Source organism: Meriones unguiculatus, chromosome 17 (assembly GCF_030254825.1).
Source record: "Meriones unguiculatus strain TT.TT164.6M chromosome 17, Bangor_MerUng_6.1, whole genome shotgun sequence".
In the NCBI taxonomy this organism is placed as follows: Eukaryota; Metazoa; Chordata; class Mammalia; order Rodentia; family Muridae; genus Meriones; species Meriones unguiculatus.
The window spans coordinates 90,933,565-90,947,994 of NC_083364.1; the positions used below are offsets into that span (position 1 = coordinate 90,933,565).

The window sequence follows — 14,430 nt, forward strand, 5'->3', positions numbered from 1 at the left end:
TTGAGCCAAGTTTTTCCCACCTGAGATCTGCATGCTCCTCTTACACCTTTCAAAAAGAGGCTCAGGAATGATGCCCACACCATAGCTGGTGAGGACATAAGCATTACTAAGATGTTTCCAAGCTTACTTTTCAGTTGACTGAGAACTTTCTTTCACATACTAGATATAATATTTTTGTTTCTATTTATATATAAACCAATAAAATGTATACCTTATTTTTTATTGTAAATTTTTTCATTTAGATCTTAATTATTCCATTTTCCTAGATCAGCAACAATTCATATTTTTAAATTTCAGGCAAGTGTCATTTTTTTTGAGCCTAACTTGCAATAGAAATGACAATCTTCCTATTATTAACTAATCCTTCAAAAAGGAGCATACTCAATGACAGATAATTTATTACTTTGGTCTCAAAATCCAATTAAAGAAATATATTCATCTTTATTGTTTCCTAAACATGTAAATTCAGAAACTGAAAGCCACATAATCATAATGGGAACAATATATTGAGGTGTCAAATTGTACCAATTTATTGGATTAAGCATTTCACTTTGAAATGCTCTTGGATGAAAACCAAATAGCGTATGTATATTTAAAGAGTGCACTCAGCAAGGCATAATTGGGAGTTACAGATTAATCCAACTTGAGGGTGAAAGGAGCCATTAATGAGAGAATGAAGAGATCAAGATAGAGCATGAAAACAAAAGCTACAGGACAAATGACTATAGAATAGAATAGAACGGAACGGAACGGAACGGAACGGAACGGAACGGAACGAAACGGAACGGAACGGAACGGAACGGAACGGAACGGAACGGAACGGAACGGAACGGAACGGAACGGAACGGAACGGAACGGAACAGAATAGAATAGAATAGAGAAAACTAGCAATTGATTCCACAGATTCAGTGCCACAGGCTGTTTCTGGCAGGAAGAATGACAGATATTATGTGCTAAGTGGGCTGGCTAGCAGAAGTCAGATCCATAATACAGGGAAAGGGAGGTAGAGAGTCCATAATTCGGAGATCTGAAACCACTGGATATGCAGAGTAACAGCTTCTAGATCTACAGCCCAGTAAGTGGCAGCTGCTGAGCCCAAACCCAGAGATCAGCAGAGGTTGGATATCAGCAACTGCTAAAATGGGAGCTCCTGGGCATCTGGCAGGGGCTGGACCCCACACAGGACCACTCGCAGCTGGTGGGCTCAATGCAGGTATCCTGACAGCCACTGTTGGGAGAGGAGTCCAGCTGGCGGGTGCTGGCGGGTGCTGGCAGGTGCAGGTAGTGGTGGTATAGACCAAGTTCCTGTGGTAGGAATTGCCACAGGAGGAGCTGAGGAGGGCAGGCAGTGTCTAAGGGAGTTGGAGGAGTAGTTTCCAAAACAGCAGTTACAAGCCATGTTGAGATTTGAACTCAGTTGGATTTAACTGAAAATATTCTGAGTTTTAATGCCACCCTGTGAATAGGGGCACTTTTTGCCCTCATAATTAAGTATGGTGACCATCTCTTTCATACTTGCCATATTTGTGTGCTTCCTGGTTTACGAATGTGGAACTCCGCAATCTCTAAATAACTGTGTTTACTTTTGAATAGCTTTCTGTACAAAATACTTTTGTGTGTTGTAACTTGCTTGATATAGAAAAAGTCATGAGCTACTCGTATGTATTTACACTAACTCTTACTTCATCATGTTCAGGAAATTTCCTTCTTTTTCTTGTGATGTTGTTACTGGTGTTTTACTATAGGATGTATATTATACAAGAGCAATGTCCTCACTTCTTTACTGAAGTGGTCATGTTTTTCTTTGTGCTTCCTAAGGCATCTACTATATGCCTCAATGTGATTCCTCATTTTACAGTATTTTCCTGTGCGAATTACAGAGCCTTACCATGCTATTTCACCTCCAGTAGCAAAGCCACAAAAGAAGCCAAGGAAAATGGAACACTACTGACTTTAGGTAGAGAGAGAAACGGGGGTGATAGAGTTTTCTGTTTCCTCATAAGTGAATATCAAACTTGCTTATACTGCTTTGAAAATAACCACATTCTTGATAGATATCAGAGAACTGAGATGGATAGTTCCTTTTGAGCATTTCAAGTGGAGGCTTAACAATAAAATTAATTCAGTGTGTAATTATTTTTAAAACCTAGGAGGTTCTCCTCTCCTTTCTGATCTTAGTCTGTCAGTTCACATCAAAAGTGGCTGTATTGTCCTCTACTATGGCCTGGTAAGGCTGCTCCCCCCCAGAGGGAGGTGATCAAAGAGCAGGCAATCAGATTATGTCAGAGGCAGTCCCTCTTCACATTACTATATAACCCAATTGGACTCTGAACTGCCCTGGGCTACATCTGTGCAGGGGTTCTGGGTTATCTCCATGAATAGTCCTTGGTTGGAGTATGAGTCTCTTGGAAGCTCCCTGTGTTCAAATTTTCTTGTTCTGTTGCTCTCCTTGTGGAGACCCTGTCCTCTCCAGCTCTTACTATTTCCCAGTTCTTACCTAAAATTCCGTTCACCTGCCCAACAGTTGCCCATCCCGCTCAGCATCTGCTTTGATAGACAATACAGCCACTTTTGATGTGAACTGACAGACTAAGATCAGAAAGGAGAGGAGAACCTCCCCTATTAGTGGACTTGGGGAGTGGCATGCAAGCAGAGGGAAGAGGGAGGGTGGGATTGGGAGGGGAGGAGGGAGGGGCTTATGGGGGGATGCAGAATGAATAAAATGTAATTGATGAAAAATTAAAAAAAGGGAAAAAATAATTTAAGAACCTTAAATGACTTTCAAAATTGGAGGAAAACATGGAGTTAGTCAATTGGCATGGAGCACGTCTCGCCCCTGGGGGCAATGGTCTCCTGAACCTACTCAGACCTCGGACACCACTACTGCTAGTTCTAGAACTGACGCAGGATGTTCCAACGAGGGGTTAAGGCTTCTCATAATATTTCCTATAAGCCCACACCTGTTTGTCTATATCCCCCATTTTTATTCATTATTAGCCAGATAGAGCCAAGTAATTGTGGTAATGATACTTGCTTTTTTGCCCAATGCTGGAATGCTAGTAAATTTAGGTATGCCCTGGTTACTCGCATGCCTCACTGGGTGCCTGTGCCCATTGATGCCCCTCATGTTATGACTCTCTTCAGACAGAAAAGGGATCTTGGAACTACATCCACCATTGTTACTACCATCTCATTGGCGGCTGTTGGAGCTACCACCAGGGCATTAGCCATGAGTCATACTAGGCAGACTGCTCAGACCCTGAATAATCATTTAGCCAATGTAGCTCATGCCTTAGTTGTACATAAAGGAATTAATGCTCAACTAAAAGGAAGCTTGATGGCGGTCAATCAGAGGATTGAACTCTTGCAGGAGCAAATTGATACCCTATGGCAAATCGCTCAACCTGGCTGTCAATGAAAGTATGCTGGACTTTGTGTCACTAGCATACAACATGAGAATTTTTCCTGTGCTGCAAATCTGTCTAAACAATTGTCGAGCTATATTTTAGGTAATTGGACTGGAGAATTCGATACTACGATGGAGCAGCTGAGAGTGGCCATTGTCACAGTAAATTCTACCGGAGTGGACGCAGGACTAGCCACAGGATTATCAACATGGATTGCTGCAGCCATGAATCATCTGAAGGAATGGGCGGGCATGGGAGCGTTAGCAGGCCTTCTGGTGTTGGTCTCCTTGGTTTGCCTGTGGTATATATGCAAGATTAGAGTCTCACAACAGTGTGATGCAGCCATGATCATTCAGGCCTTTACAGCCATTGAAGCAGGACATTCTCCCCAAGCATGGTTGGATACCACAAAAAGCTAAAATGATACGCTCAGGATGTGAGGCTAAGCACTGCACTCAGGGTCAGCCGCTTTGGACCCAGAGAAGAGCATGTCTGATTGCATGCGGGTTGATGCCCCAGGTCCCGCCTCTGAGAAAAAGGTATCAGACGGGTCTGATGATCTTTGGGTGGATGACACCTAAATGAACATCTGTACAAAGTCCCAATTTATTTCTAATATCAGAGATCAGACCTCTACTCTTGCCTGATGCATCTAAAACAAAAAGGGGGAACTGTAGAGAGCTGCGGAATGCTATGCCTTAAAGATGGAGCTGGTTTCCGCCTTCCACCTTCCCGATGGTGAGTGTTCTCTGTCACGAACAATTCCACATTTGGCTAAGGCTGAGGATCTGGCTTGCTTCCATGTATGTGGACCTATCTGCATTGCCCACGTGGCATGCTGAGGTTGGCTACCCAGAGGCTATTTAAGCTGTGGGCTGGCTTTCCCCAGGGTCTGAGGATTGTTCAAGGTTCCTGAATAAACTGCATTGCAAAAAAAAAAAAAAAAAAAAAAACCTAGGAGAATAATTTTAGAGAGAGTGCATAGCATATACATAAATAATGTCTGCAAAGCACATTCTTAGCCTCTCCACACATTGAGTCTATACTTTTTAAGAGTAAAAACTAACATGAGAAGCCTGCATTAAAGACAATCAGTTATTGTTATTAAATGAAAGGTGTTGATGTATAGATTTGATAAATAGCTTTTCATTTAATTTTAATCATTTACCATGTCAAAACAACATTTTATAGCTATTTTTATGAAAAGATTTATTTTTATTTTTATTATTAGTTACATTTTGTTAACTCTGTATCCCAGCTGTATCCCGCTCCCTCATTCCCTCCCAGTCCCTCCCTCCCTCCCTCATCTCCACCGTGCCCCTTTCCAAGTCCACTGATAGGGGAGGACCTCCTCCCCTTTCATCTGACCCTGTTTTATCAGGTATCTTCAGGACTGGCTGCAAAGTCCTCCTCTGTGGCCTAACAGAGCTACTCCTCCCTTGGGGGTGGGGAGACCAAAGAGCCAGCCGTTGAGTTCCTGTTAGAAATAGTTCCTGTTCCCCTTACTAGGAAACCCACTTGGTTACTGAGCTACCATGGGCTACGTCCAAGCACCAAAAGCACTCGCCAGTAATTAGTCTAGTTATAATTTAAACTCAACTTAACAAGCCCTCAAAAATAATGTCACAGAAGGTGGTGAAGAAAAACTGCACTTGCCAACTTGGTTTACATATGTATGTGTTATATTTATTCCTATCCTAAATGGTAGAGTATGATAATGCAAATTGTTTGGGAATAATACTTTTTCCTGCATTTATCACAGGCACAAATTCTTTGCAGAATTATCAATTTATGTTTGTCAGTCCAAATTCAGTCAGTTAGACAAAAGCAAGCATTCCTCAGGAAGCCATTTCCTCTCTACCAAAGGAGCCATTTCCTTTTCACTTATAGAAGGGATAAGTGCCTATCTCTGGCATCCATTAGCTTGCCAAAGTGCATGCTGGCTTCCAGGCTCCCTCATCACAAGAACCTGTTACACATGTCACTGTCCATGACGGCATGCTGGCTCTTCTCACATCACCCCTACGCTAAACTTCTCCAGCTTTCCATTTCTTTATAAACCTGCTATATCAACTATGTCCCTTTTGGTCCCCTCTCTCATGGTCACTTTTTCTTCCTCTCCCCTTATCTCTGAATCTTACTTTCCTCTCATGGTCAAGTTCAGTCTGCTGACTTTCTCTCCCTGCTCTGGGCTCTTCCGGATGCCTCTGGCTGTAGTCTTCCTCATATCTACAATAAAACCTCCCCTTCAACCATACCTGGGAGAAATTTTGTTATCACTTTATACCATATTATTTATTACAATTTCACACTTTGTCAAGATTTATTATCAATTTGACAAAAATGTTAAAGTTTTATAAAGCTTTATTTAGATTGTCTGGATCAGATTAAGAAATCAAATTACCAGAATTAATCACGTATCTGAAACATTTTACAAATCTGGCAAGGCACAGGTTGTATTCTACCTGCAGTAATATTTTCTTGTATTATTGGCAAGCAATGATACATGCTAGCTTTTCAGTTTTCCTTTAGAAGTCAGTGTATGTAATGAGCCTACATATCTTTTTTATCTGCTGAGACTGAGTGATCCTCTTCTAGAGAAGGCAATAAAATGATTACTTTTCCTAAATAATACTGTACACTATTAGGTTATATTATTTTAGGAAATTATAATGAAATCCTAAAATAATAATTTTCCTCTGACAAACTATAGTTATGATGGAATGAGTTGCAGGTGTTTGCAGTAAACATAGTGCCACAGAGCTGTTTAGTGCAGCATAAACAAGTGTAAATAAGAACACACACAAGTAAAATGATTTCATCATCTACTTAACATGCTCAAGAGAAAAAAACCACAAGAATTTGTTATCCAGCAAAATCAGGTTTTCATTTTTAAACAAGATCAATCTGATTCAATGTATTCAGATTTTGTATATGTTTATTTTTCTTCTCCAAAATCTTTCACAGGAGGCAGATGGCTCAGAAGAAAAAGCAAAGGTTTCTAACATGATACCTATACAGAGGCAAAGGATATATTCAAGTTACTCAGCAAAACCCTTTGTTTTGTGTTAGTAATGTCCCCTCTGAAAGCCCATATGATGTCAGGCCACATGCCAGACCTACAGGATCTAAAGTATCTCTTTTTTTCCTGTTGTCCTGTTGTTTATTTATTTATTTTAATTATTTTTAAAATTTTATTCACTTTACATCCCAATCATAGCTCCCTCTCATCCATACCACAAACTTTCTCCCTTCCCCACCCCCTCCCCTTCCCTAGTCTTCAGAAAGGGTGAACTCTCCTCCCCTACCAACTCAGCCCTGTCTGCCAAGTCTCATCAGGATTGGCTGCATCCTTTTCCTCTGTGACCTGGCAAGGCCACCCTGCCAGTGAGAAGTGATCAAAGAGTGGTCAACAGAGTCCATGTCAGAGACAACCTCTGTTCTCCTCGCACCCACATGGAGACTGGGCTGCCTATTGGTTACTTCAGTGCAGGCCCTCTACCTGCATGGTTCTTGATGGGTGCATCAATCTCTGCAGAACACCCTGGGACCATCTTTGTTGACTATGTTGGTCTTCTTGTAAGGCTTCCGTCCCCTCTGGGTTCTTATATTCCCCCAACTCTTCCATTAGACTTCCTGGACTCTGCCCAAAGTTTGTCTGTACGTCTCAGCATCTACTTCAGTCCCATGATGAGTTAAGTCTTTCAGAGGACATCTATAGTAGGTTCCCATCCTGTTCCCTCTCTTCAGCAACTTCTGGTATCTATTCTATTCGCCCTTCTGAATGAGAATTAAGCATTCTTCCTAGGGTTCTCCTTGTATTTTTAGTTTCTTTAGGTCTGTGGATTGTAGAATGGTTTTCCTGTGCTGTATGGCTAATATCCACTTAAATGTGAGTATATACCATGTGTGTTTTTCTGGGTCTGGGTTACCACCCTTAGGATGATCTTTCCCAGATCCATCCATTTACCTCCAAATTTCATGATGTCCTTGTTTCCTCATTTTTTTAACTTTTATTGATTACACTTTATTCACTTTGTATCCCCCCCCATAAACCCATCCCTCCTCCCCCCCCAATCCCATCTTCCCTCCCCCTTCTTCACGAATGCCCCTTCCCAAGTCCACTGATAGGGAAGGTCCTCCTCTCCTTCCTTCTGATCATAGTTTATCAGATCTCATCAGAAGTGGCTGCATTGTCATCTTCTGTGGCCTGGTAAGGCTGCTCTCCCTCACGGGGAGGTAATCAAAGAGCAGGCTGATCAGATTATGTCAGAGACAGTCCCTGATCCCATTACCATGGAACCACTTGGACACTGAACTGCCATGGGCTCCTTCTGTGCAGGGGTTCTAGGTTATCTCCATGCATGGTACTTGGTTGGAGTATGACTCTCTGGAAAGACCCCTGTGTTCAAATTTTCTAGTTCTGTTGCTCTCCTTGTGAAGTTGCTGTCCTCTCCAGATCTTACTGCTTTAATTATAGCTGAGTAGTATTTTATTGTGTAGCAGTACCAGTTCCTTTATCCATTCTTTGGTTGTGGGACATCAAGTTTTTTTTTTTTCCCAGTTTCAGGCTATTACAAATAAAGCTACTATGGACATAGCTGAACAAATGTCCTTGTTGTATAGTGGAACACCTTTGGGCCATATGTCCAGGAGTGGTATAGCTGGGTCTCGAGGTAGAGCTGTTCCCAGTTATCTGAGAAACCATCAGACTGATTTCCAAAGTAGATATGAAAGTTTGCACTTTCATCTGGAAGGGGAGGAGTGTTTCCCTTTCTCCACAACCTGCCCAGCATGTACTATCACTTGAGGTTTTAATCTTAGCAATTCTGATAGGTGGGAGATAGAATCTGAGAGGGTTTTTTTTTTTTTTTTTGTAATTGCATTTTATTTTATTTTCATTATTAGGGATCAGGCTTATGGCAACATCCATGCTAGAAAAGCATTCTGTCCACCAGCTACATTTCAATCCCAATAACAGAGTTTATATAATGTCCTTAGGGGCAGCCACACTATTCTTGGTAGTTAAGTGTGCACAGCTAAGCACCAGATAAAAAGATGACTGTAGTGTAATGTTGTGATCCCAGCAATGGATAGGCAGAGAAAGGAGATCCCTGGGGCTCTCTGGCCAGCTAGTCTAACCTTGTCATTGAGTCAAGGACCAAGCGAGATGCCTTGTCTCAAAGGAAAAAATGGACAAGTCCCATGGGACAACAACCAAGATTTAGCTCTGTTCTTCACAAACATATGTTCACTGATACGTGTGCACCCTTGCACACATGAAATTGTGCATAGATTCCACATATTTGACAAGGCCAGCAATCATTTCTCTGACATTTATTCTCAAGGAGGGTCAGGAGCCCAGGCCCCTATGTCAGATAATTCAGGATCTGAAATATCTTAATCACAAGGTTACTAGGAAGAGTAAATGTTCTAGCCCTTTAGGTCAAAGTTTAGCCAGCAGTAGGACCTTGGTAGGTGACCACAATTGCGCCATCGGACACATATGTTGACCAAAACTGCTCTGCTACTTTGCCATGAGCATGAACTTAGGCACATCTAGAAAACTCCACGTGTTTCAGTCCCTAGAGGCCAGGTTTAGCAGTGACTTTTCTCTCTCCTTTTAGGTCAGGGTAAAGACCATGTTTACATAGGATAATATGGTTTGGAGAGGAAATTACAGTTTTTACATTTTGATGGTGTCTTTTACTGAGAGTTGTTTTAATTTGCATTTCCCTGATGACTAATGACATTGAAAAAAATTTTTTTTGAAGTGCTTTTGGACATTCAAGATTCCTCTGTTGAGAAGACAGCATTTTCAACAAATGGTGCTGGTCTAAATGGATATCTGCATGTTGAAAAATGCAAATAGATCCATATTTATCACCCTGCACAAAACTAAAGCCCAAGTGTAACAAAGATCTCAACATAAAACCAGACACACTAAATATATTGGAAGAAAAAATGGGGAAGAGCCTTGAACTCACTGGCACAGGAAATAACTCCCTGAACAGAACACCAACAGCACAGGCTCTAAGATCGGCAATTAATAAATGGGACCTCATGAAACTGAGAAGCTTCTGTAAAGCAAAGTACCCTGTCATTCTTTTTCATTTATAAAGCCCCAATGTTAAGACTTGTGAATGTATCTTATTTCTGAGCTTTGATGCCTCACACGTGCACATATTATCTAGCTTTGTCTCTGTACTAAGCTTTATTCTTAATTAAGTTTTCCTTGGCGTATAAAGTCTGCTACTGGAAATGAACCACATACTACTGTGCAAGCCTCATGCAAAAAGACTGAAAATTATAAGCTTTGGAGAAACGTGTGGTCAATCTTCAGTACATTTTACGCAGAACCCAATTTAAGGCTTCAAATTTTTTAACAAGAAATGATTACTCTCATTTTATACCATGAAAGACAAGTATATCCCTCATAATCAATATCTCTCATATATATGTATATACAAATATGTATTTTATATATACATACATATATATATGGAATTTTCTGGATATGATGTGATAAACTTTGGTGTAAAACAGTCATAATATTTTTGAAACAGAGGTAGCTCATTGTGTTTTTGTGTATTAGGGAAATAGCAACATTCCTAAACACTGTGTATGGGAAAGCATTCAAGTGCAATTGTAAGTACAGAGAGAATCCAGCATTCTTCATGAGTAAAAGAGATGGCAAAGAATGATGAAGGCTGAGCTAGTTTGGTTCCACACCTTTCGGTGAGAGTATTTAAGCCCATCTCTCAACATTGTAGCAGAATCCTCTCCATTACATCCAGCTAAACTCACATCTCATCTCAGCAGGGACTGTTACTCTGGAAACTTTTACTCTTCCTGACTTAAGTGCTGCCTGCCCTCCTCAGGTTCCTCCTGTGTCTCTTCCCTCCTCAGCAACCTGCTATACACCACTACCAGCTGCTCTCTCAATACCTGCCAGGCAGACTCCTCTCTTTCAAAGAGACCTGCACTGAGCCCATCAGCTGCCAGAGGTCCTGTGTGGTGTCCAGCCCCTGCCAGATGCCCTGCTACTATCCCAGGAGTTCCACACCCTGCAGTCCCTGACAGAGAACATGTGTTATGTCCCTGGGTTTTGGGTCAAGTAATTTCCATTCCCTGGGCTAGGGATCTACAAGCTATTTTCAGGACAGGTGGATGTGAATCCAATGGCTTCAAATCTCTGATTTACAGATTGTATGGCTTTCTTTCCCTGAATGATGGGTCTGGAATCTTCTACCTAAACTACTTGGCTGGTAGTTTCTGTCAATGTCAATGTCAGTGTCTCTGTGCTTGCAACTACTGACATCTTGCTTACCCCACTGGTATTTTTATGTTCCATTGATGGATCCTTTCATTTTTCAACTTCTCCCAGATTCTGACATTTTGGTTATTCACATGTTCTACCTTAGACTTAGTTCTATGGATATATACACTTGTTGTTTGCTTTCATCTAAGAGCAGTTCAAAATGAAAAATGTATTATAATAAATTTGTGCATCTGACATCTCCATTGTTATTGTTAACTTTATTATTTTATAGTTTTTTTTTCATTTGTTATTTTAAGGACTCAATTAAAAATTCAAATGATTATCCAGATGGAGTTGAGGACATGTAATTTTGCTTTTGTTACATTAGTAAATGGTGGTATTCAGTTCTAGGAAGATTGCCATATACATCTGCAGACTGGGATATTCAGTAGTAAAAGCTGGTTGACATTGAATCATAAAGAATTTCTGCTGAACCAGAGAACTGATGTAATTAGGATGCGACTAAAATATAAACATCAATGATGAGATTTATGTAATTTTCCAGGTGAGGCCTCTACAGAGACAAAGGTGACCTAAGATTAGTACCTGATTGTAGATGTTCAGACAAGAGAGAAGCCCAGCTCTTTCTATCTCATAAGTGTGTGGACTTCCTTGCTTCCCCAGGATGCGGTCTTATGCATGTGCTTCATCTCCAGTGTATATAAGGAGTGGAGAACAGCGTTTTTCTCATTAGTGTTAGTCTGAATCTCTAATCACAGCAGCATTCAGGAATTCAGTTATGTTTTGGGGAGGGCAAATATTTTAGAAACCTTGTATCACTTACCCTAGAAGATCTCTGAAAGAAGATCAAAGAGGAAAATTCTGGTTTTAAAATAAAGATCAGGGGGTAGAATATTTTGGAGTTGCTTTTGTAAAGCGCAAATTGAAATTCTAAATTCCAGGGACTTTCAGAGATGTTAAGAGTCACTCAGGGAATTGTGTACCTCAGAGTCGTACCCCCAGGTGAAAGCTTTGTCTTTTAGTGGTTGATGGTATGCAATACCCTTGATCTTATTCCTTGATCTTATGAAGGGTTAAGAACAGAAGAAGAATCAACAGACATTTATATGAGCTTGTGTGTGTGTGTGTGTGTGTGTGTGTGTGTGTATGTATGCAAAGTTAGTTTATTGAAGGTGTTGAACCCACCAAAATCAAAACATAGTGTGCTGTAGCTCTGACATGGATTATCTATTGCAGCATGCTATGTGGAACAAGGTAATATAAGACACAGAATATTCATTCAATGCTAGGAAACATGAGAGAGACAGATATTTTAACCATTTTAGGCAGAACAGAGCCTCACGGAATGTTTGAGACTGTTTTTGTAGATCAAATAATTGCAGAAGTTGAATTCTTAAAGGAATTTCTATAATTTGTTCTTTCCTGAACCATTTAATCTAAAACAAACAAACAAAAAATAGCTCAATAGCTCCTCGTGAAATCAAGGGGTCTTTACTGTTTCTGTTATTCTGGAAATTACTTCATTTGAATAGCTTTAACCTATTGCATCAATCTCATTAGCCTCATGTGAAAGACTCAAAGTAAAGAATAAAAATAACCTCAGATATAGACAAGGAGTGAGGTCCTCTACATTGCCAAACACAGATGAACCCCCATTATCTCAACAGGCCAAATGACAGCTACTCTGGTACTAATATGTGTTTCATGTTCTCATATTTTGTGTGTTTTACACTTAGACTGAATTGTTATATTTTATTTAACATTTTTCATACAACATATTTGATCATGTTTTCCCTTTTCCCAACTCCTCTCAGACCCTCCTTCCTAAGTACCTACCCACCCAACTCCCAACTTCATGTGCTCTCTCTCCCTCTGTCTTTCTCTGTGTGTGTATGTGTGTGTGCGTGTGTGTGCATGTGTGTGTGTTTGTCTGCATGTGTACATCTGTACATGCATGTCAATCTTTCCCAAACAAATAAGCAAAAACAAAATAAAAAATGAAAAATAACAAAAACTAATAAGACAAAAGGATGCAAAAATAAAGTAAAGGCAAACCAAAAGCCCACAGAGAAGCATGGATTGGCTTTGTGTTGGCCCATTAGTCCTACTCATGGGTCCTGCCCTGGAGCACACTTTCTGTGTATTCATACGTGCATCAGTCCTGTTGATTCTAAAGATACTGTTTTCTTGGTGTCTTCCGTTCCCTCCGGCTCTCCTAATTTTCCACCCCTTTCTGCATGGATTCCTGAGCCTTGTGTTTTTAATAGTGCAAAAGATAAGTATGTGTGAGGCTATCTTATTTCTGCCCTTTGCCATTACCAGAAAACTAGCCGTTGTATCTCTCTCTTATTACGGTCATGATTTTTTCTTGGCTTATACCCCTCACTTGCTACTAGATGATGAAACATATAGGTAGTTATGTATAGTATACATAGCATAATTGTGAAAAATTGCAATGGAAGTAAGTATAGATAACCTTTAGCAGGTTTCAAGTGAAACTCTAAATGATGCTTCCAGTTTGTTAATAAAAGAAAACCATATTACTCTCATTCTGCACAATGAAAAACAAGCATGTATTCCCCACGACAGTCTATGACAAAAGGCATAAAAATTATGTCAGGATGGAAAGGAGAGATGCCTCCAGATGTGACAGATAAACATTAGTGTAAAGCACTAATTGAGATTCTGACATCAGTGGCTCATTGTCTTTTGCCGTAACAAGGAAATTGCAACACCCATACACATACTGTACCAAAAATATTCAAATGCAACTGTAATTACAGAGAAATTATTGAGCTGTATGTTTGTAAAGGAGGAAGCACACAAATATGTGAAGGATGGCCCTGTTGGACACCACACCTGTCACTGAAATTATAGAAACCCATCTCTCCACAAAGTGACATTTAAATTCATAATTCTCTCAGTGACATTCAGCTGAGTTTCTGTCTCCTCGAAACATGACCTACAGCTGCTGTTCTGGAAACTTCTCTTGTCCCTCCCTTAGCTGCCTGCCCTGCTCAGCAACCAGGTCTATAGCACAACCAGCTGTTCTCACATCAATTGCCAACTGATGTTGGCAATTTAAACAGTGGCTGAAGAGGTCCTGTGTGGTGTCTAGCCAGTGCCAGATATCCTGGTCGTACCCCAGGAGCTCTCTACCTTGCAGTGCCTGCCAGCGAATACATTCTGGCTCTCTGGGATTTGCGCCCAGCAGCTGCCATTCCATAAGCAATGAGTGTAGAAGATGCTTCTTGGGGGGAGGAGGATGAGACCTCTGAATTAGGAAATCTCTAACTTCCCTGGGGTGTGTTAGGCAACCAGATTCCACTATTCAGTCTGCTAAAACCTGTAGTTCATGTCTCCATGGATTCAACTGTCAAGTTGTATAGATTCTCACACTATGCAAGTCAGTCTTTATGTCCTGTAGCCATTGTTCTGATGGTTACTTCCAAGTACTACTCCTTCATTTTCCCATTAACAGCTTTTTTATTTGTGATTTAGGATAGATTCTTGGAATTGGTTACCAAAAATTTCTCTTAGTGAAATGTACATGTGATTTGTTTTTAAATATTATTTTTCTGAGAGTTGAAAATAAAAGTTTCATTCAATAAATTTCTGTAGTCTGGCACTTCAATCTATTTCTTACTTTACTATTTTATGGGATTTTCAATTATAATTTTGAAAGATTCAATTACATGTCTATGTTATTGTGCAACTGGTTTTGGGAATATGTAATTCTGT

At 40.4% G+C, this 14,430-nt stretch overlaps 1 pseudogene; it reads left to right on the forward strand.

Annotated features, from left to right (window-relative positions):
* Positions 1 to 1,140: 1,140 nt before the first annotated feature.
* On the forward strand, positions 1,141 to 14,084 carry LOC132648510 (keratin-associated protein 13-1-like; annotated as a pseudogene).
* Positions 14,085 to 14,430: the final 346 nt, after the last annotated feature.